General features: G+C 40.2%; 1 long non-coding RNA gene across 8 annotated transcripts in view; it reads right to left on the bottom strand.

The window, feature by feature from the left end:
• LOC120586172 (uncharacterized) overlaps positions 1–23112 on the bottom strand; it is a 196261-nt gene that overhangs the window by 37269 nt on the left and 135880 nt on the right. Inside the window, exon 4 of one of the 8 annotated variants that reach the window (XR_005648622.1) lies at positions 3104–3145. The exons of the other annotated variants lie outside the window; for them this stretch is intronic. This is a non-coding gene — a long non-coding RNA (uncharacterized LOC120586172). The remainder of the gene's footprint in view (positions 1–3103; positions 3146–23112) is intronic. 8 annotated transcript variants of the gene reach the window in all.

Raw genomic sequence — 23112 nt, 5'->3', positions numbered from 1 at the left:
ACTAGCAAGTCAATCAGAATCATAGACACCAAAATTTTTTCTCCTTGTCTTCATCGAAGCTCATTTGTCCTGTGTCACATGCCTTAGAGACCACATTCTTCTAGGAAAATACTAATTTGTCAACAAGATTTTAGGTTCAATAGCGCTTTACTCAATTTTTTTTCTGTCTTCCTAGACCTTGTAAGTTTTAGTTTTTCTGTCTATGTGGTTAACAATGAGGAGCATGGACTTCCCTCTAGCAATTTTTTTCTGTATTAATTGAAGTTTACAATTTTTTTCTGTATTGATTGAAGTTTACAATTTTTTTCTGTATTGATTGAAGTTTAAAAATCCCTGTACGGAAGCTTTTTTTAAGTATGATTCCCTGGAAACAGACTCTGAGACAGAGTTTCATGCAGAAGGTTTACTAGAGGTGTGCTTTGGGATATACAGCTATAGGAACCTGAGTAAGGCAGAATTGGGGAAAGGCAGAAGTTGATCCACAATGCACCTGAAACAGAGGCCTCAGTTCTCCCTGTGGGAAGCTGTGGAGCTGCGATGGACCTTCAAAGTTGTCCTAATTGTGGCAAATGAATCCACCTTAGCATCTCATATCAGCCAATCATTGGCCACTGGTTACCCCTCAGAGAGAGCATAACCTTAGGTGAAGTGGTTTCCTGTAGCCAAGGACAATTCCCACTGAACCACGTAGTTGACCCGTCAGCAGCTAATAGTCCCAGCAGCTGGGGCATGAGTAAATCATTTCTGAAGAGGAGATCTCAGTAGAGCACTACAGCATCCACTACAGGCCACTCAGATTCACTTGCATCCCATGGTAATTTTGCCTCATCTGAAAACAACTTTTCCGTGGTTTTGGTTAGTCTTATTTCTTATAAAAACAAAGAAGTGCTAATGAAATGAACAACAGCCCCACTGCTGCAGTGGATCTCGCATTCATAATTGATGCTCATTGTCCTTTTTCTCCACCACTCACCCTAAGTTTCTGTCATCCTTAGCCAGCAAGTCTACTGGTTTTGGTGGCTAGCTTGGTAGGGGACTAGACCCTCTCTCCTTAGTTATCAGGTCCTTCTCAGGCTGTTGCTGCTGTGCCTGTGTGTTAACCGCTAAATCTAAGCATAAGAGTACCAAAAGGCATCCAGCCAAAGCTCTGAAGGCAGGAAAAGCAAACCTATATCAGGAACATGCATCAATCCTACTCAAGATAAACTGCTCCTTTTTCTAGGATTGATAAGATTTGGAGGAATTGAAGTGCTACCAAATGACTTATTAGTCTTGAGAGAAGGCTCCATACTGGAGATCCAGTGTTACTCTTTGTTGCTGGCAGGCTAGAGGAACACTCAGTAGCATTATTAGCTAAATCAACCTTAGTGAGTACGCTTTTGGGTCCATGCATAAGTCCTCAGCTCTGCCATCATGGCTGCTCTGTACAAGAATCCATTGTGCAAGCACTGGGTTGTACAATGTCTGACATCTATTAGCTGAGTTACTTGATTATTTAATGCCTCTTCTGCAGTACATGCTATCTAGTGATGCCCACCCACATAGGCCCATCAAAGTACCTCCTCACTAGACATCCTGTCTCCAATCTTTCAATTATTCTATTTACAGACCCTAGCAAACTGACCAGGCCATGTGCCACATGCTCTGTATCTAAGGACCAACTGTTTTAGGTTGAGTGCCCTTGAAATTCTAGGTACCAACTGTTTTAGGTTGAGTGCCCTTGAAATTAGACCCTGAGATAAAGAGTTGCATATAGAAGGTTTATTTTGGAGTGCGTTCAGTAGATGCATTTTTAAGGAATTGAAAGAAGCAAGACTGGGGAGAAGATTGAAGAAGTCGATACGGATTGAAGCAAGAAGGCTAAACACTTTTATCCCCACATCAGTTAGTCATTGGCTACAGGTCGCCTCAGGCTGGGGGCCATAATTTCGATGAGACATACCTTCAGTTGAGAGCAATTTCTAGCGTGGAATATAGCTATGTGTTGTCAAGAAACAATATTTTCAGGAGATGGGAGACAGCATGTCAGTCCCGAAGAAGCAATCGAGGCCATACACCATAGTATCCATTGCAGTGTTAGACCATCGGTTTGTTCTAATTCATATTTGAGTTTTATTTATTGCTGTGTAAAAATTTACCCAAAACTTAGTGGCTTAAAACAACAGTAAACACTTGTTATCTCACAGTTTCTGTGGATTAGGATTTTAGGAGCGGCTTAACTGGTTGGTCCTGGCTCACGGTCTCTTACAAGGTTATAGTGAAGATGTTGGTTGAGCCTGCCATCATCTGAAAGCCTCCCTGGGGCTGGAGAATTCACTTTCAAGATGGCTCACTTATACTGCTAGTTGGTGGAGGCAAGAAGCCTCAATGCCTGCTCACATGAACATTTCCATAGGGCTCCTATGAAAGTCCTCATAACAGAGCATCAGGTTAAGCAATCCAAAAAGCAGAAGCCACAACGTCTTTTATGACCTAACCTCGAAAGTTACACATAGTCATTTCTATAAATCCTGTTGGTTATGCATGTCGGCCCTATTCATTGTGGGAAGAGACTATACAAGGGCATGAATACCACAAGGCAAAGACTATAGAGTCAATCTGGAGACTAGCTACCACAAAGAGGTTTCACAGATCTAGGTCCTTTGATCAAATGCTCAGGTCATTTTAATATTTAACTCACTGTCTGAGGGGGGTAAAGGAGCTAGAAATATTCAGAATTTGATGGTGGTTGAAATCTATCCTAATTGAGGACCATCACTTCTTTCCCTACTACATTGTTTATTACAATACATGTAGCTATGTTTTCAGAAAGCAGTCCATCATTGCAATAATCTATTATAACAGATTATGTCACAATTTTAAAATATATTATTTATTGTATTGTATAGGTTAGAAAATCATGCCATCATGCTCTAAAACATGTGCCATTAAATTGCATGTTTAACTGAGGTCTTTTTATATTTTCTATGATTACATATATGTCATCTTGGAGATCTGAATACTAAATAGTGGTTTTATGATTATTTTCCAGTTTTATTCAAGATAAGGTATCTAAATTTATGATTAGGAATTATACTCATAAACAATTATTAAGGTCTGTTACCTAGCAATCTGAAGTAGACAGCTCAACGTGGCCTGAGGAACACTGCAAAGAAAGAAAAATACATGGTTTCCTGTCCTTAAAGACATTTGTATCTTGTGAGGGAAAGAGCAAAAACCCATAATGAGCCCATAAGAATTACACAGATGTAGCAACCGAACTGGAAACTTCCATGGGAATAAATTTTAGCAAAGTTCTCTCTGGCCTCCATCTCAACAAATAATTTTCTAACCTAGAAAAAAACCCCAATTTGAAAATAGAAGAACAAATCCCTTCTGCTAGCATCGTGTCAGGGAAGGACTGGAAGAGAGGAGAGGAGGGATCAGTCCTTATTGCTTGTCACCTCAGTGGCCTGGAGGAGTCAACACCAACTATAAATACAATGTTGTCTCCAAGACGCCCTCTCTACCCACCAGATCACACCACATCCCCTTGACTGAGGGATGCCCTTTCGCCCAAGGCTGTAATTCATTTCCATGACTACCAGGAAGGCCAGAACAAACACATTTCTCCCAACAGGAACTACATTTATTTTGAAGATAGAAAAATCAATATCCTTTATTTTATGGAGAATATGCAATTGGTTTAGAAGCATTGTACTCAGGTCTGATAGGACAAGTCTATATGACCTGAATTTAATTTGTGTGTTGGACTTGGAATCAAGAGGAATGATGTCTTTCATTTATTCACTCGTTCATTCAACAAATTTATCGCTCGTGCAGGTAAGGAGACTACGGAGCTTAAAAGAATAAATAAATAAAAGTCTCTGTCTTAAGGAACTCAAACTCTAATGGGAAAACAGACAAAAACAATACAAATTAATAAACCCTATTATGGAAATGTACACCGAGCTTTGAGAGAAAATCTTAGCATTTGTTAGGTGAAGATGGGGGAAGAAAGCCTGTGCTAAGAAAAAAAACCCTATGTTTTCTAAAACATGGAAACCAGAAAGAAAAAAAAAATGATTTGTTTAGTCAGTTGCTAACTCTAGCTGAAGTTTAGAGAGTTTGTAGGGAAGGAGTGAGAGATGAAGCTGACAGGGGTCTGATCAGAGGAGGTCTGATAAGCCCTGCCTAGGAATTGGGATTTATTCTGAAGGTAGTTGCAAGTTTCTAAAGTACTTTAAGTAGAATGAAAGGACTATATTTGCCTAAAAAAAATCACCCGGGGAACAGTGAAGAAGAATGGATGAGAATAGATCTCCAGGGAACTCCCACATTTATGAGGGAAGCAGAGCCAAGAGGAAGGCGGAGAAGGAGAAGTCTAAGAACTCAGAGGAAATCCAAGAGCGAGTGGGTTTGTGGACAAGAAGGAGAGTGTTTCAAGAAATAGGGAGTGACAAGAGTGCCCAATGCCACAGGGAGGTCAAGAAAGGCAAGGGTGAAAACATGTCCATGAGATTAGCAACCAGAAAGGAATGGGAGCCCTTAGCGGGGGTACTGTCTGTGCAGTGGGAGAGGCAGACTGCGGGTAAGGAGGAAATGGGCATGAGGAAGGGGAGATGGTGAGTGCCACCTTTTCCAAAATCCTAGCTCTGAATTTACTAAGGTCCCTCGTTAGAAGACTGTGCAACTGAGGGACTTTATTCTGTTTTCCTAAAGAGGGGAGATCTGAGCACATTCCTATGTGAGCGGAAGATAGAAGAAAGACTGTGGGTGGTAAAAAAAAAAAAAAAAAAAGCAGATTCCTGAAGATGTGGGAAGAAATGGGATCTAGAGCACAGGTTGGAGGGCTTTGCCTGATACTGGAGGAAAGACTCCTCTCCCATTGTCTAATGAGAGCCTAGGGGCAGATGCTGAAGTGGAGGAGTTTCCCTCTGAAGCTTCTCCTATTATCTGTGAAATAGAAGATAAAGTCTCTGCTGAGGGTGGAGGGCTGTTAGTGGGCTTGAAGATGTGGAGACAGGTAGGAAAGTTTGAAATAGACACTGTGGAGAATGAGAGAGAGAGGTTGTCCAGGTAAACTTGAAAGGAAGAATTCTTGTGTTAAGATGAGGGGTCCTCCTCTATGACACAGGAAGGGAAGAGAAAATTCGATGCTGGAAGGCTCGCCGATGTCGGCAATGCAGCTGGCTTCCCAAGCTTCCTTCTTCTTTGTCTCTAAGGATTCACTCTCAATTATGTTTCTTTTCTTACTCCTTTAAAAAAAAGAAGTAACTATACATCAAGTAACTGGCAGTGTGTCATAACTGAGGGGAGATGGCACTTCCTCTGTATGTGCCTGAAAAAACAAAGTGATTCAACTTCTGGTGTATAAATTAGAGTCCAGTTTACTTCCATGAAAATAGAGACTATTGTACCATCTTTATATATTTAAACCCTTGGTGACAACAACTCTTGGAATGCATCCAGAGCAAAGTAAGGGTGAGGCCCTTAATCTATTGCAATACTTGTTTTTGGAACACATTAGATAGTTTGATTCAATTCAGTAAGCATTTCTGAAGCACCGACTGTGCACCTTTCTTGTAAAATCTAGATAAAATGCTCATTTTGTTTGGGACGCAAATAACTTTATATCATTCTGCAGCTCATTTGTGAAAATTTTTATGACCACAGTCATGGTATAAATCTTAAAATTTTATTTCCGACCACTATTCCTTCCAAAATTCTTCTCCAGTTTAAAAAACAAAACAAAAACAAACAAACAAAAAATAAAAACCAAGCCCTCTTCTAGCTAATACTTCTCCCTCTGACACTCCAAGTAATGAAATTGAGAGTGCAGTAGGGGGAAAGGTAAAATCATCGCATGAAAATGGAGAAGAAAATAATAAACTCAAATTCCCAAACCAATTATTTCTCAGAACCAAAACTTTTATTTTCTGACCTTGCTTTTATTTCGGGAAACATGGAATCCCTGGGTAGTGATGGCCTTTTCTTTGACTTGACACATGAACCACTCCCACTGAAAGCTCAAAGAAGCACCAAAGCTATTACTCTTGCATTTGGGGAGCCCAACTCCCCAGCATGGCTGAAAGTATTGACAATCACTTGCTTTGTGCAACCAGTACTTACTTGTTTTGTTTATATTAAAGAAAAAAACATACATTTTGCAGCCCACAAGGCAACCATGGTACTGCCTTCATTTTAAGGACAGGATTGAAGAATGGGCTTTTCCAATTTTCTCCTCCTGGTGACTTGATTCTATTGTTCAAGGCTCACATTCTTTCAAAATATTTTACAATACATTAGCGACTACAGTTCATATCATTTATCTATAACTTTGTTGGGTTTTCTCTCTATTTTCCTATGAAACTGTAAGTACCAAGAAGATGAGATTAGGTCTCTTTTCTTCATTCCTGTTTCCCCAACACCTAGAACAGTGCCTGGCACATTTAGGTATTTGCTGAATTAATTAAATGACTCAATTTAGAGATCTAATGTTGATTCTCTTTTAAAATCATATATTCCCAAAGGTGGGAAGAATATGAGGATGGGTGAAGGCCTTAATTCCTGGGTGTCTGAAAAACCATAAAATTTCCAGATTAGATGGTAGAAGGTTTTCTCTCCCGTGAGGCTCATGACTAAAAAGCATGTGCTTTGTTGTAATCCATGTCTATTCAAATAAGACTGAAGAGACTCCATCTAACCCTTGGGTGAATAATTGATGTTTTGGATAATGTTGGTAGTGTCACAGAATCATACATCTGCAGGCCAAAAGGTTATCTGTCTCGGCCAATTTTCCCAATAATAGGGTCTTTTGAGCTATTTTTAAAAATAGGTAGCCTATGGGATCCATTATATTTCCAAAATCAAACCTTGCTGCTCTTGTTAGGATAAGCATATACTTTATTTTTCAAGTAGGATACTTAGAGATTGAAAGAGGAAGCTCTTAATAATTATTGTGGGCTAAAGGCATAAATTGGGACTATCCTAGAAAAACTAAAAGTGAATATATGGTTACTCAATAAATGGAACTGATTTATAGAATCTTTAGGAACATGAAGATTTTAGGAACATAAACCACCTCAAATGGTGAGAAGGAGGCTTTAAGGAGCCATTCTTCTTCTATCAGGCACAGTTTTGCATAAATTATCCCAAATTGGAAAGATGAATCCTCAATCACAGTTAGTCAACATCTAGCCATGAACATTTGCTTAAGAATTTAAAACACATCAGGGCCACTCCTTAAGCTTCTACCATGCTGGATTCTTCCAGACAGCAACTGCCTATTCTTAACAATCTTTTAGTAACAAGCTACCACAAAGACCTCCAGCTTATCTTATCTAAACATGAATAAAAAATGACTTTTCTAATTTTGTGATTGCAGAGTGCTCTTTTCACTGGTGTTTTGGTGTGCAGAAAGTAGTTAACAGGCACTCAAATGCCACAAACAATGTTGAGAATGTGGGAATTGACTTATGCTGGGACAATCAGTACCCAGGAGGCACTCTTGGCAAAAGAACTTGCTGGTTGAATGCATGCATTGTGTAGTTCTTGATTCTTGCTTGGCCGACCCAGGCACACAGATTCCAAGATTGACAGGGTACAAAGAGCTCCTCGAGATGGGCAGATGTGACCTCCTCACCATACAGATGACAGGACAACATAGCAGCTTCTTCTTGTCATGACAGGTCTTTGAGAAGATGGAACGATGTATTTCCAAACATCGTTTCTGGTTTTAGTAAAGTCTGTGCCTCTTTCATCTGATATGATTCCTTCCCAAGAACAATTCCTATCTTTCAGATCTCTTTCAATGCAGTAATTTGAGTTAGGGCACTAAAGAAAAATACATTTGAGATATTTTTAAACTGAAATCTTCTGCTAGGCAGAAGAAGCCAGCACTCCACATTTTTATTCAAGTTTCAACAAGAAGCTAAACATTGAATCCTACCTCTATTTCCTTTTACAAAGTAGATGGGTTCCAGAAAAGTTTCAGGGACGTTGAACTATCTTACAAGGTTAACAGGAGTTTACTATTTAAATGATCTCTGCAGAAATCTTTTTGTAAAAGAAAGAATTCCTTACTCCATCCCCTTTACTTTCTTTCTATGAAGTCTTGTAAATTACATTTTCAGATATTGGGGTTGTGAAAAATAAAGAATATTTGTACTGTTTCTAAGCCTAGAGTTTATACTCAAAAATAATTAGTGATAGGCTAAAGGATGTATGCTAAAGGTATTTCTTTCTTCTACACAGACTCTCCTGAAGAGGTTTATCTTCTTCGCTGACTGGCATCCCCTCTCACGCTCAATTCAAATCAAAGATCGACTTTCTCAGATGTCAAGATGATTATTCCAAAATTAGTGCAGGAATGATCATTTTCATTGTGTATCTTCCCTCCTTAGCTTCTGTGAGCAGATGTCTGAGAACTAGGCTTTGCTTGGTCAAATCATACAAACTGGAAGTACGTTTTAGTCCTGTCATCGACCAATAGCTTATTTCTGCCAGCAGGAATGACCCCAGATCTTGTCAGAAATAGAAACATAGAGATTGAAATCATGTGGCCTCACTCTTTAGAGTTTTTAAATGGGGCCAAGAGTGAACAGGCTTCATACTTAAGGAGAGTGTCACCTCCAGAAAGGCAATCTCTCACTCAAAAATATCTGGTGCTCATCTGGCAATAAACTGGCAATTGCAAGTAAGTCCAGAAAATGATGGTGGCTCTTCATTTTACATTCTTAATACTATATTCTGACAGATCTAGTCCAGGAATTTCCCCCAGCCTGAGTGAACCAGAGTCATGCGGGCTGCTGTGTTTGCCTATAAGCTGGAGTGCATTTCTTCCCTTCCCTCCTTAATCATTCTTTCTCTCTCTCCTTTCCTTTTTTCTTTCTATCCCTCTGTACACTTCTTTTTTGAAGAGAAAATTGTGGTGATGGGCTGTGAATAGAAACAAACTATAATCCCTGGAAAACCAACATGAGAATTTGCCAAATTTTGTGGAGGCCAGATGAGGCCAAAGTTATTGATTGGTTCCTTTTATTTTTTCTAGAGTAAAAATACTGAAAAGGCAAAGAACAGATCTATTCTACAATATTAGATTGTGGAAGGCTGATAAATAAAGTCTGCTGAAGTTTAATAGCACTTTTTGGTAGCTTCTCAGGCTCCCACATATGAATTTGACTTTCCCAATTTCAGTTTGGGGATCCATATCATCCTAGGGAAGCCAAGTTAAGCTAATTTGTGTATCCAGGCGATTGTTAGGAGTGAATATGCAATTTATGCTAGTCCAGGCAGTGGTTCTTAGGACTTCTGCTGGGAATGCAGGGACAAAGATGCTCTCTTTCCTCTGGATGTGAATGAGGATGCGCACATTGTCCCAGGAGCGACTAACAGTCATCCTGCAGCCAGGAGAATCATGTGATACAGCCAGTTTCATGGAAAGTAAAGCAGAGAGACAGAAAGAAACCAGGTCCCTTTTAACATCTTTGAGCCACTGGATTGAACTTCACTTGAAACCAGGTGAACAACCAGATTTTTGGGTTATGTCGAGCCAATAAATTCCTTCTAGTGTTTCAGCTGAATCGAGTTGAAGTTTCTAGTATACACAACCCAAATATCATTAAGTGAGATAAACCACATCTTTGACTAAGGGAACCAATGGGAGATGGGGTGAGATACACACATACACACACACGCGCGCGCACACGCACACAGCACTTGATAGCTCTGCACGGTGCATTATGGCTCTTTGGAGGATACACAATGCATAAGACATACCCTTAACTTGGAAGTCTTACTGTGAAATAAAGTCAGTGCATATGTAACTGTTAGCAAGTAATGTACAGGCGGCATTCAAGTAGTACAAAATGTAGTGCTCTCGGAGGATCAATGAATAAGGATGATAGGCTTCATGGAGGAGGTGAGATTTAGGCAAGAACATGTAGGAGGCAGATGGGTAAAGGAGAGAAAAGCTAGGGGAGCAATATGAGCCAAGAGGCCTTGGACTCTACGTCGGCTTTACAGTATTGCGACCTTCCTAGCCACGACCTCTGTCAGTTTGGCTTTATGTAATATTCAGCATAGTTTCTGGTGATGCAGTAATAATGAGCTGAAACTGACCCTCTTTACTAAGAAAACCAATATAAGTTCTCTCTGGGTGCACTCCGTCACCTTCCCATACGCAAAAGTCGGGTTAAACTCAGCTGTCTAGCCTCTTCCTTTCAGTTCCCTGCATAATTTGTGCCTCTGAGTTACAGGAAATTTCTTTCTGAAAAGCCATTTGGAGACAGATTGTAACATAATGCTCTTGAACATTCCACTCAACAATCGATAAAGGCAGCACTCACTGTAGAAATAATCAAACACAGGATGGAATTTAATATGCACAAAGCTGATACTTTAACTAGACCAGAGAAGCTCAGAGTCTGTGCTCAAAGCTGTGGCCTGGTTTGTTTTCCTGCCTTTGTCTTATATTTTTATATACTTTTAAGGTCAAGCTTTTTGAAGTAGCTTATAGTTATTTTATTCTATTTTAGTTGTTCAAGGTTGCAACCAAGGTCAAATCTACATAAAAATAAGCATGCTGGCAAGCAGCAAAGAAAATGTTATTCTAGGAAGAAATAAAATGGCAATTGTGACCCTGGATGCCCTGCCACACTCTCCTCACGCTCTCCTTTTGACTCCTTAAGGAAGAAGGCTGAATGCTCATGGCTAGCACGTGCCAAGCGAACCAGAACTGCTTTCTTGGGGAAGATAAGTTTTTCCATGTAAAAAGACATCTTGTCCCTACTGAATCACCATAGGGTGGGGAATTGGAGGTAGTGTGGGGACATCACTTTTATCCTATAATCTGAATTAGGAGCAAGATGAAAACCAGTTTCTCATTCTTTCTTTTCTCACCGTGATCACGTTCATCTTCCCTTTCTGGAACTGTTCTCTGTGGATGTGTCTCACTATCATTGCATCACCATTTTGAGCTTGTGCTTAAAAACCACATTTGAAAGATTCTAATTGCGTCTTAAATAAATAACAAGTCATACACAACAACAACATCCTTTGCATAAGATTTAAAGAAAATCATTCTCACTATAATCACTGTTTCAATCTTTAGAAACGGTAAAGAAATTTGTATTATAGTAGCTAAAGAAATAGGATCCTTCAAATATTCCATAGCTCAAGGCAGCATTCATAGGATTGGTAGGTAAAAGGATTTTGGTGTTGCCTTAAAGTGAAATTTGGTGTCACTATGATTTATTAAATGGATGTTACTCTTGCCCTGACTCCACCCATGCCCAGCACCACCACCTACACATTCATGTAATTATAGAAATGAAAGAGGAAAGTGACTTTAGATCCCTATCTATCTGAACTGGAGTCAAGGAAGTTCAAGAATGTAATGACAGATCAAGAATGTATTCTCTTGGGAGTAGGTTTATGGAAGAAGTGTCATTTGCCCCAGGCTATTGAAAGGCCAGCATGTCATTAGAAGTGCTGAAGCCATTAGACCCAAAGGTGATCCTGTTAAGGGGACTCCTTTTAAATCCTCACCATGGTTAATCAGGAATAGAATACAATGGATTGTTACTCAACAATAAAACAGAATGAACTATTGATACTCAGTACATCACTGATGAATCGCAAAATAATTATGTTCAATGAAAGAAACCAGACAAAAATACTGACTATGGGATTCCATTTATATAAATTTCCGTAAAATGCAAACTAATCTGTAGTGACAGAAATCAGATCAGTTGCGGTCTGGGTTGGGGAGGAGATAAGAGTAAGGACAGGTGGGATGGAGGAATTACAGCGGGGCATGAGGAAACTTCAGGTTGAATTATATGATCATTTGTTGTGGTGATGGTTTCACGGATATACTCATACTTCAAAATGTATCAAATTATACACTTTAAATATGTGCACTTTATTATATGTTACCTCAATAAAGCTGTTTTTAAAACTCAGTGATAGAAAAAATAGATAACCGGGGATGAAGAAATCGACCCCGAGAGTAAAAAGGGCAATGGATGGACTATTTCTCCGAGTGTCGTCCAGACACTTTTATTGGCAGGCGCTCCCTTCTAGTTTCAACCCAGTGCCTCAAAACTAAGTTCTTGTCCTGCTACTTTAAGTTCTATCTGTAGAAAAGAATTATACCTAAATGACAGCAAGTGGTTTATATAATAACCCTTCTTACTAACATATTTCAACACTAAGGAAATTCTTATTTTTTGGATATATCATTATCACTTACACATTAGTAATATCTTCTTTCTGGATACTTAGTGCTCTTTATTGGTTGCCATGAGAGTTTTGGTGGGAGAGGTTTTCCCAGCTCTCAGTCTTCAAATGACACATGTAATTATGGGAAAACACAGATGCATCTGGACAGTTGACTTGGTTCCTCCACAAAAATTGTGTCAGGGAAGGCAAAGATAAAGATAGATGAAAGATACAGAAAACAATGAGAGGCTTTTGGTGGGATCCTTGTTCAATTAAATCAATTGCGAATAGACTTCTTTGGGGGCAACAAAGAACTTTAGACAGACACGTAGGGGAGATAATACTAAGGAATTTCATGAATGGGAAAATGGCATGGCTACACATGAAAATATTTATAATGCTTTAGAGGTGTGTATGAAAGTATGAGAGAAGATATGGCTGAAATCTAGGATTTGCTCTAAGATACTTTAGTAGAGAAATTGGGGGGAGACATGGGGCAACTGCAGCAAAACTCTTGATAGTTATTGGACCCGGGTGATGGCATATGGAGTTCAGGATACTATTCTTTCCCCTTTTGTATGTATTTAAATTTTCATGATAAAAATGTTAAGGACTTTTTAAAAAGTACTTATCACATTTTAAAAAGAGAAAAGGAGCACAAATCACAGCGATGATCAAAGAGGAAATAACTGATGGGGGTTGGGGGTGAGGAATAAGGAGGTAGGTGGTAGGTAGGAAAATGCCTCAGATCTATTTCTAAAATTGACCTAGCTAGTCTGAGTGACCTTGGAAAAGGTCCCTTAGTCAAGTAAAACTGGGGCAAGTGCTTGGCTTGCCAAGTATGTGTAAGAATTAATGCCCTCTCTGTAGCCCCGGTGAAAAGGCTGAGCTATTCAAGGGACTCAGATTTTCCTAAGTGTCTTTATGAGCCGTGAAGGCTCTCCCCTATCCAAACTGCTCCTGGATCAGATGACAGGTGGACTCCTGTCTCCATGTCTGCTCCTGTACTCCTGTTCTCAGTAAGGTTGACTTTGCAGGATACATTTAATCTCAGAAAAAGTCAGTTTCCTCTGACATTTTTGAAGGTGGAAATCCATCTCTCTGTGTTGGAGCTCTTTATGCCCTGTGGTCCCACTCCCTGCAGCACCGCAGACAAGAACCAGGAGACAAGAAGAAGTGAGATGACCCCAAACAAGCTCTCCCTCTGCATTTACAGGGCAAACCATGACTTTTCTCAAGACCCACAAATTATAGGGAGGCAGGGTGGAAAAATCCAGAAAAAAAAAAAAGAAAGAAAGAGAACTAACCATACCACCCATAAAAAACATGCCATATGAAAGGGGGAGATGCCTATAATTCTACTGGCTTTCAAATGTATTTATTTAGTTCAGTCATTTATGAAACAAAACCCAGAAATTCCAGGCATCTCTCCTAAACAAAAGAACCACTAATGTTTGCTTCTGGTCACCATGTGAAACTTGGTTAAAACTCAAATGTTAGACATAGGTTCCTAATGAAGGTCTCTTACATGCCAGAGCTCAGATATGGAGGGCCTGTCATATGCTTTTTTACCTAGCTGTCAAACTACGAGTCCAACCCAGAGTTACCAACGACTGGGAAAATATTCAAGAGATGATCTTCCTACCTATGTCGAGGGGAGATTTCCTCCAGAACTGTCACCAGAAAAGAATTAAAGATAATTATTCAAACCATGGCACGGTTAATATTTCTAACTGACCTGAGCGCCCCCCCCACCCCCCGCCCACCACCCCCAAGAAATCTTGATTGAGACTATCTAGATTTTACAATGTTATCAGTCATCAACAGATTTCAACCTTCCTTGAAAGTGCTTCCAATTGTTTCAGTGGCTAAAACGACCTAAATCAACACTGGATGTAGCAAAGAAAACAAACCACTTATAAACGTTCCCATACCTGCCAAAACTGGAAAGCTATAAATAGGGGGTAGCAAACACTGTTCAAAAATATTTCTCGGGGAGAAAACAGGCGGAAAAGAGTGAATAATTTTCAAAGAACTAAGGATTTTTTTAAAGCTAGTTCATTTTGCAACTTGGAATTTCTGGAGCCATAAGGAAGAGAGGAAAATATAACTCAACCATGATGATATGTTTCCAACACCCATAAGAATGCTAAAATGTTGTCAGCTTGATTGAAGCAATTACCTTGTATGCATTATTGATAGAGGGTTTCATTTTTTGTCATTCCTCCTATTGCTTCTGAGAGAGGGCACTGTTGTTTTTTTTTTTTTCCAACGCCATTAGCCCTTTTGTACTTTTAAGAAAACAGGTTCTTTTCTCCCCAGAGAAAGCTCTGTTTGTCAAGGACATTTAACCACCTAACCAAAACTTGGGTTCAAATCTATAGTCAATTTTCATGTTGAATTCCCCAACTATCTCTTTAATCATGTAGTTTGTTGTTATTTGTTTTTTAAAAATTTAACTCTATTGTTAAGAGTTTTACTATTGCTGTTCTAAAGAGCAGAAAGAAATCTTTGGAGTTTAACAATTTTGAGTGCGAATCTTACTTCTGCCCTTACTAGCTATGGAACCAAGGGCAAGTCTTTAAACCCCACCTGTCTTGGTATTCCAGAAGTGTCCTATGTAGTATGCTTCTTAGAACCTTATGATTAATTGGATCTGGTTACTGATTCAATGATTGAAAATAAATCTATTTAGAAAAAAAGTCTGAAGGAACAAAATCATGTCTTCAGTGTGCAGAATCCTATCATACTACATAATTTCCTTTTCTTTAAATTAGAAATTAAATGACCTGTAGGTGTATGTGTATGTGAAGTGATTAACATAATGTGTGGCAATATAAGTATTCGATAAATGCTATACTTATTTTTAATAATAAATGCCTTCTGATTAGAATTACAGATCAATCATTTATGAGATTTAAAAGGACTTCATTTATATGTACATACATGAATATAAAATGACAATAAATGCCATATACATGTAAATAATGGCATTCTTTCGATGAACAATTTAATCTCAGAATGTTGGTGAAACCATGAACTTCATCTTTATCTTCCACAGTACAGCCTTGGCAACCCCACTTCAAAATAGATGCTTTATTCATTCTCTTACTAGTTTCCTCCTTTGTTTGGAATATGAAACTTTCCATTTTGGTTTCTGACCCTATGAAGGAGGAGAAGAGCCATGAGAACAAGAGTATTCAGAGCCTGGGGTTAAATACTGAGGTGGCCCTGGCCTTTATGGGTAAACACTTTGGCCTTGCTGAGGTCACTGAAGGACTCACCACTATATAGAATGCTTCTCAAAATAAAGAAGTTCAGCAAGATTAAAGACTGCCTAGGATCCCCAGCATGTTGAGCTGTTTCATTCCTTGAAAAACAGCTTTTAAAAGTATATAAATTGCTTAATTTATACAAGAATTACATACTGTGTGGTCTACTCATATGTGTACACTCCATATATATGTAGCTTTTAATGTCTTCTTCATCTTTTTTTTTTTTTAATCTCAAGGTCTATATGCTCTAGAAAAGCATGATTTGAAGGCTTTGCTATTATTGACGTGCTATTCTTCTAGAGAAGATAGCTAAGAAGACGTGTTAGTCTGGGTCCTCTGAGAAGCAGATGCTAAGATAGGATTGAACTTGCAAAGACTTAATAAGGGAAATGGCTGTGAGAGACCATGTGTAGGGAGCTGGTGTGGCTGGTAGTGGCACGGCAAGCCTGACCCCAAATAGAGGAAAGAGGGAAAGAAGGTTGGGTGGATGCATCCTGGATTGCACTGCATTCTATAGAGGTTCATCCAGATGGTCAGGGCATCTGGAAAGTTGAGTGAAAGTTGCCTGTCAGAGGAGTCTTATGTCACCTAGGAACAGGCCTGCCTTGGTATTCCTACTGTGTACAGTCATGGCCGGGACCAGCCTGGAGAAAGTATAACTTCAGTGTAAACAGGAGGTGGATCTCAGATTACAGCAGTTGGGGTCGGTTTTGCTTCTCATAGCTGGAGGTTTGCAAGGTGGATTCTCATGGCCACCCCAGGAAAGACGGTTGCTAAATGTCCCAGGATCTCTTATAGAGACCTTAGGCAGCTGGAGAAGTGAGAGAGGCTGCCTGTAGAAAATAGAGACTGACCTCTCTGCAGGTCCCCTACACACATGCACACATGTATACGCACATGCACATGCTATGGACATACACACTATGGACACACACACGCACACACTAAGGGAGATCTATATACTCTGAAAGGCACAGATAGATATCTTTCTACAAAGTAGTTTGCATCAGAGAAAGTCCCTCCTAGCTCTGTGGCCTTGTGTGCTGGCATGTGGCCCACTCGTCATGTTGACCTTGTTATTCACAGCCAGCTCCTAAGTAGAGGGTTTGGTTTGTATTTACCCGGACAGAAAGAATGTCTCAGCAATGGGATTGATTAAGGAGTTAAGGAGGAGAGAAAAGAGAAGGAAAAGGAAAACAAGGCAGAAATAGTGAGGAAAAGCCAAGTATTTTTGATTTCCATTCCGGGCCTCATTTCTGTGCTCTGCCTGAAGCAGAGAAAGAGCTAGGAAAGGCCTACTTAGCTCTGTCCAATTCCCCCAAATAGGGTGCCATTGGCAGCTTGGGGACAGGAAACTTCCCAAAGTAGTTAAAGTAGTTAAGTCAATGAAATGGCTCTGGGGAGGTCAGTGGGGTCTTAGTGGAGCTAGTTCAGTGATGGGTCTTTTTGGATCTGGAACTCACCCTACTGCTGTCACCCTCATGGGAGGCACAGCACATTGTGGAAGGATAGGCCTTTCACAGGGATAGAAGCTGGATAAACTGAGAAGCCAGGCTGAGCTGGAGGGGAACAGCCCAAAGTAGAAGTAACAATAAACAGGCGATGCCCCGCCCCCGTGGATGTTTGAGGAGGACCTTGCAATTCATTCAACAGTTATAGACAACCTACTAATCTTTATGCCAGGCACTGTGGATATAATTCATTATGAACAGAAATAGAGGTGGTCCTTGCACACATGGGCATACATTTTAGTTGGGGAGACAGGTATCAATAAAATAACCTATGAATAAGTGTCAAATTGTGACTATGGTAAGGACTTTGAAGGGGGATGTGCATCGGTGCCACGAAAAGATATAAGCGAGAGATTAGGTATTCCAAAAAGCCAGAAAGGGAACCCCTAGGAAGCAACTGCTAGCTGAGCTCTGAAGTGTCAGACAGCCTTAACCCTGCACAGAGCGGAATGTAGTGTTGCAAGCAGAGAGAGCACATTTGTACCTGCCCTTTGAGGGGAGAAGAAATGGTGCCTGGGAGACTGGAATACAGAGGGAGGCCAATGGGAGTGAAGCTGGACAAGAGGTAGAGATGAAGCAAGAGGAAAGTTAAGGTCTAGTGGGCCATTTTATGGTCTTCATTTTTGTTCCAAGAGTAAGAGGAGGCTATTGCAAGGCTTTAAAGTGGAGAAGTAAAATAATGAGCTTTGCATCTGAAAAAAATAATCATTTCAGCTGCTGTGAAGAGCTAAATTGGCAACAGGGGGAGAGGGAATGCAGCCCAATAGTTAGGGCAAGAGATGATGGTGGCACTGACCAGGATGGTGGTGAAGAGGATTCAAGAGATAATCAGGGGAAAAATTGGAATGAGTTGGCAATGACAGATATGGGCTGAGATAGCAGGAGTGACTCCTAGGTTTCTGGCTTGTACATCTGGCTGGTGAGGATACCTTCAGAGAGAAGGAGGTTACTGCAGAAGGATCAGGCTTGGGATGGAGGTGAGAAATGCTCCTTTGCAACAGCCAGGAAGAAATATCAAGTTCGCAATTGCATAGATGAGTCTAGTTTCTGACAATCTATGCACTATATATATGAAGGGTATTCTGTGTTGCATTCTATCGCTTTATCTTTAGGATAGTCCTGTGGGAGTGGGGGGATACACTGGAGAACAGAGGCAGTGGGGTCTGGACATGAGGGTCCTTGCAGCAATTTGTCCCTCTCTCCAGAGCAGCTAGAGCAGCATTCGACCTCAGGGACTTGGGTTAGGCTGGTCAAGAATTTCTGACACTGAGTAAACAGGGCTTGGATGAACCCAGTTAGCAAAGGATCAGAGGAAACTGGGAGGGGGCTCTTGAGCCTCGATGGAAGGAAGTTCTGGGGCCTCATATTTGGCCTTCATACCCCAAAGGTGAGCCATCCACAGTCTAACAACACTGTTGACCTTCACTGTGATTTGATTTTCTGGGAACCTACAAAAGCACAGCATGTTCCTACACACGGACACAGTGTTATCTTTGGCTTGGCCTGAGTCTGGCCCAGGAGCAGAACAGTCTATGGTGCTCCTGCCACCTGGAGGACAGAAAAGGAGACAGAGCCTTGTCTTCCTGCTTCACTTCCTCAGGGTGCAGGTGTATGGCGGCTCTGGGAGATGGGGTTGGGGCACAAGGACCTGGTTTCCCAAAGAAGTTGTGCAAATCAGTGTCAACAGGTCCACTGAGGGTTCCTGGAAATCAGGTATGGGCATAGCTATATTCCTTAAGAGCCTGGAGGACAACTGGACCCCCTTCTCTTACAGAGTACCCCTGGGTGCTGCTATCAGAAAGAGAATAATGGGTGGATGAACCACGAGTTCGTCTGATTTATCTGTTTTTATATTTCTTTAAATGTTGTTGGAACTCTACCCACCAGGAGATGAGCACAGACTTATCCCCCAAATTTGGAGAAAGGAACTAAGGACAGTGCCTCAGCTACCATCTCTCTTCTTTTGGGGTCTGTCCATTTGCACATAGCATGTATTTTCATCTGCTCGAGAGTTTAGCAGTAAAGACCCTGATCCCAGTGAGCAAGGCCTACAGTTTTCCTGCCTTGCCTCTGACTAAATGGGTAAGTTGTGTTCTGCAACAGTCTTAGAAAACCAACTTGGCCTTCCTACTAAGCTTTCCTTTTAGATATCAGCTTTATCAATACTAAAGGTGACTTTTAAAAAAATTCTTCATCTGTCCGATTCCAATGTCTGTTGTGTAAGAAACAGGAGTGTCACTAATTGGACCTCTTAAAACTCCAGCATATAAAGAAGACTATTGAGAACATCAACCCTTGGGATCTTTCAATGGCTTAAAAGTAAAACATTGTCCCAGTTGAGAGAATTCAGCTGTTTGAGAGAATTGAGCTTAACTTTCCAAGTGATGATTCTAATATAATCTAGTACTAGTATATAATAGATACATTTTCCCATCAATAAGTGTAAATTAGTTATAGAGCAATTATAATGCGGGAAACACTGAGGAACAAAAATGTTTCTGTGCCTTTCCCTGGACTCACAGAGTGGCCATGCAGCTTTCTTTTCCATTTGCACCTCCAAATCCATTTCTACCTTTCTCCACTCTGACCTGTATATCCCAGGAGGCTGGCCTGTATGGACCACATCAATAGATTTCTGTTGGGTTCAGTCATTGAGAGGCACTGGTAGGAAATCAGAGGGTGGGAGAGAGAAAGGTCAGTGTATGTTTGACCCCTTTCTCTGCAGGGCTCTCCTGGGCTTCATCTACTGATGGTCAAACTCTCTTCAGGTGGCTCCTCTCCCACATTATAGCTCTTACTAGGTTCTGGTAACCCCACGTACACTTCTTGTCCCTTCAAGCCTAAGGTGGTAATGGTCACTCACCGTCATCAGCCCCCTGGTGCCTCACTATCCTTCCTGTCCTTTCTCCATATCTCTGTCCACGCGACCTCTATAAACAGTCCCCTTTTTAACACTCTTCATTTGCCACCTTGAATGCACTCTGTTTTCTGTTGAGACCTGAGTACTACACTACACTACCAATAGTGGATTCAAAGACATCTCAATTTCAATCCAGGTTCTTGGCCATGTTCACACATCTCTGCCATGTACAGCAGCCAGTTGCCTTCTAAAAAGATACCTTCTTGGGACTCTCTGCCCCTCACATACACAAACAGTTCACAGCTGTCTCAAGTCTGTCAGAAGGCAAGGAGAGCCTTTCAGCATGTGAACATCTGTGCATTAGAAATGCCTACTGCTCTGCATGACTTACAACCTTTGACAGTCTAGGTTGTAACTCCCATGAAATTTGGAAATAACAAATTTATTAATGTGATTATAACCTTCACAATGCCTTTTGCATTCAGTACAATATCAATTGAAAATTCAAAATAACAATATTATGGTTAACTCATGTATGTTGAAAAATAGAGATTTTTATTACTCTGCCTTCTCTCTTACAAGAGATTAAAGAAAAACCACATGGTTTTAAAATATATAATAGTACGCTGAACATTAACAAAAAGAAGAAAATAATGTAATGCTTTCGAGCCCTCCTGAACTTTACACTATATCTGTTATAGTGCAAAACTTATGACTTCTTATTTAATTAGAAATTCATTTACTATTTGCTATGTGCAAAACTAAATGAATTGTTGGGATCAAATATTCATTAGTCTTAGTCCATGGAACAACTAATTAGCTTTTATCATGTTTGTTGAGTTAGGCAGGAGAGAGAGCTAAAGGATGATTGTCTTTACTGGCCATTTTCCTATTGGTCCCCAAAGTAGAAAAGTTTGGCCTTGCTGATTTGGATAATGCACTTAAACAGCATTAATTGAGCACATATTATGAGATAGATGCTGTACTAGGCATTTTACATGTAAAATCTCCCAATGTTTACAACAATGGTGCAAAATGTTATTATCATTCCCATTTTACGAATGAAGAAATGAAGTGATTTTCCTAAGGACAAAGACTAGTGAATGTCGGTCAGAATTGGTACCCAGGTTAAAAACTTCTAAACCTCTAAAACACTGCTTTTCATCTGCCACTTTAGTCCCTTGTTTCTGGGCAAAAATATGATTTGAACTTTGTCACTAACTAGCTATGTGATGTTGGATAATTGACCCCTCTGGACTTCAGTTTCCTCAATCGTAAAGTGTAAAATGAAGAGGCAGACCTAAAAAGGTTGAGCTAGAAAATAACTTAATATTAATATTTATAAAAATATTCCCCAGTAATGGGTTGTATCAATCAGGATTCAGAAGTCACTCTAGTTCTATAAGTGCAAAGAAATGTAATACAGGAATTTAGGTGCTTACAAAGGTGATTGGAAGAAGAGCAAGTACTAGGCTGGTCTGCCAAGAATAGTTCCTAGAACAACCCGGCCGATTAGCAGGCTGGGATGTGGGCCCCCTAGGCTAGAGGTAGGTTTTACACCAAAATGATTAGGAGCGCAAAGTCAAACAGCCCTTGGTAACAACCACAGCTTTTCCATTCGTGAGTGAGGCAATGTATATAACTTCTCCCAGCCTCAATTTCCTCAGCCGTAAATCAAATAACAAATGTAAAAATATCTAGGACAGTGACTATCACATAGTAGGCAGTTAGTTAAGTTTTGTCCTCTCCCTATTCCCTGGAGGTGGAAATCAGCTTATTTGATAATAGAGAAAAAAAGTGCAAACTAGAATGATGGAAAATAATGATAAAGAGGTAAGATAGGGCCAGAGAATAGAGATTTTCCTTAAAATAAGATGGGGGAGGTAGGTAAACAAGCTTGAATTCCACAGGTAATAGGGGCTGTTGGCAGTTTTCAGATAGGACAAGATATGAGCAATTTGGTGCTTTGGCAAAAATATGGCAGCCATACGCAAGAAACAAGTTGCCAATGATTAATAAGAAATACATGCCTTTGCCGACCTCTTTAAAAGAATGTTCCTTCCAGTTTCACAGAAATTGCCCCTTGGGAAGCCACAGAAGTAGACTGAAGTCTTTATTTAGTGAAAAATGTTTAACTGAAACAATGCCTGTTACCGTTAAGCTTTGAGGTTGAGTGTATCCTTCCAATAGGAGCACTATGGTAGGCCTGGGACATACTCCTCCTGAGTCATAGGGGGAAGGGCTGAGAAACAGAGCAATCATGGTAAGACAGAACTGATCTAACCCCAATATGACTGTGTCCCCCCAAAAGTAAAACTATGTGATATTTGCATAGATGAGAAAACAGCAGAGATCCTCCAACCTGCTCAGGCATGAGTTTGGGGCTGAGAAATCATATGACCTCTTAGTAACATGGCATCTGTAAAATCACTCAAAATCTCAGAGGATTACAACTCAAGTGACTGCAGACATACAAAAACATTTGTAATTCCTTTCAATGTCAAGAAATTTTAGAACTAAAATGTACCTGGAGTGTATATACTAACTGCTTAGTAGATTATATCTTCCCAATAGGTGGTTAAAGTAGATGCTCAATAAAATTTGAGCATCTACTCAAAAACCTTCTTTTTTAAATGAAGTAACTGAGCCCAGAGGGTTAAGTAATTGGCCCAAAGTTATCAGCTGGATAGTAATAGAGTCAGGACTAGAACTCAAATCTCCTGACTTTCAATTAATTGTTTTATCCTTCACTCCATGTTGCCTTTGGCTCTTGTTTTTGAGGAAATTGGGTGCATATGCATTATGGTGTTTCATGAGAAATGTTTAGCAAAGCTGTATCTGGGATCAAAAACAGGCCATTATAACCATCTTCCTGGGCCTCTTGTGAGGTTCTTATAAACTAGAGGTCTCCATGATCACACCCTGGAGGAGAAGCATCACTCTTACAATGCACTCAAGAGGGTCATACTAGAAACACGGCTCATACAGTTAGGCCAAAGGACAAGTTCCATGGCAGGGGCTGGCTCAGTCAGTATGCATGGATTTCCTCTGAATCACTTCCTGTTACTGAGAGTATTAAACATTTCCTCTGGCTGCTTTGGTGTCAAAATATGAATTCCACAGAAGCAAAGCAGGGTCTTGAAATACTACTGACAAATCTAACACATATACAGGAACTGAGAAAATGAGGAAAGAAGGAAGGAAAGAAGGAAGGAAGGAAGGAAAGAAGGAGGGAGGGAGGGAGAGAAGAAGAGATAAAGAT

This window comes from Pteropus medius, unplaced genomic scaffold (assembly GCF_902729225.1).
Source record: "Pteropus medius unplaced genomic scaffold, Ma_sr-lr_union100, whole genome shotgun sequence".
Lineage (NCBI taxonomy): Eukaryota > Metazoa > Chordata > Mammalia > Chiroptera > Pteropodidae > Pteropus > Pteropus medius.
Note: the sequence above shows the minus strand (reverse complement) of the source record. Positions and strands in the feature narration are given on the sequence as shown.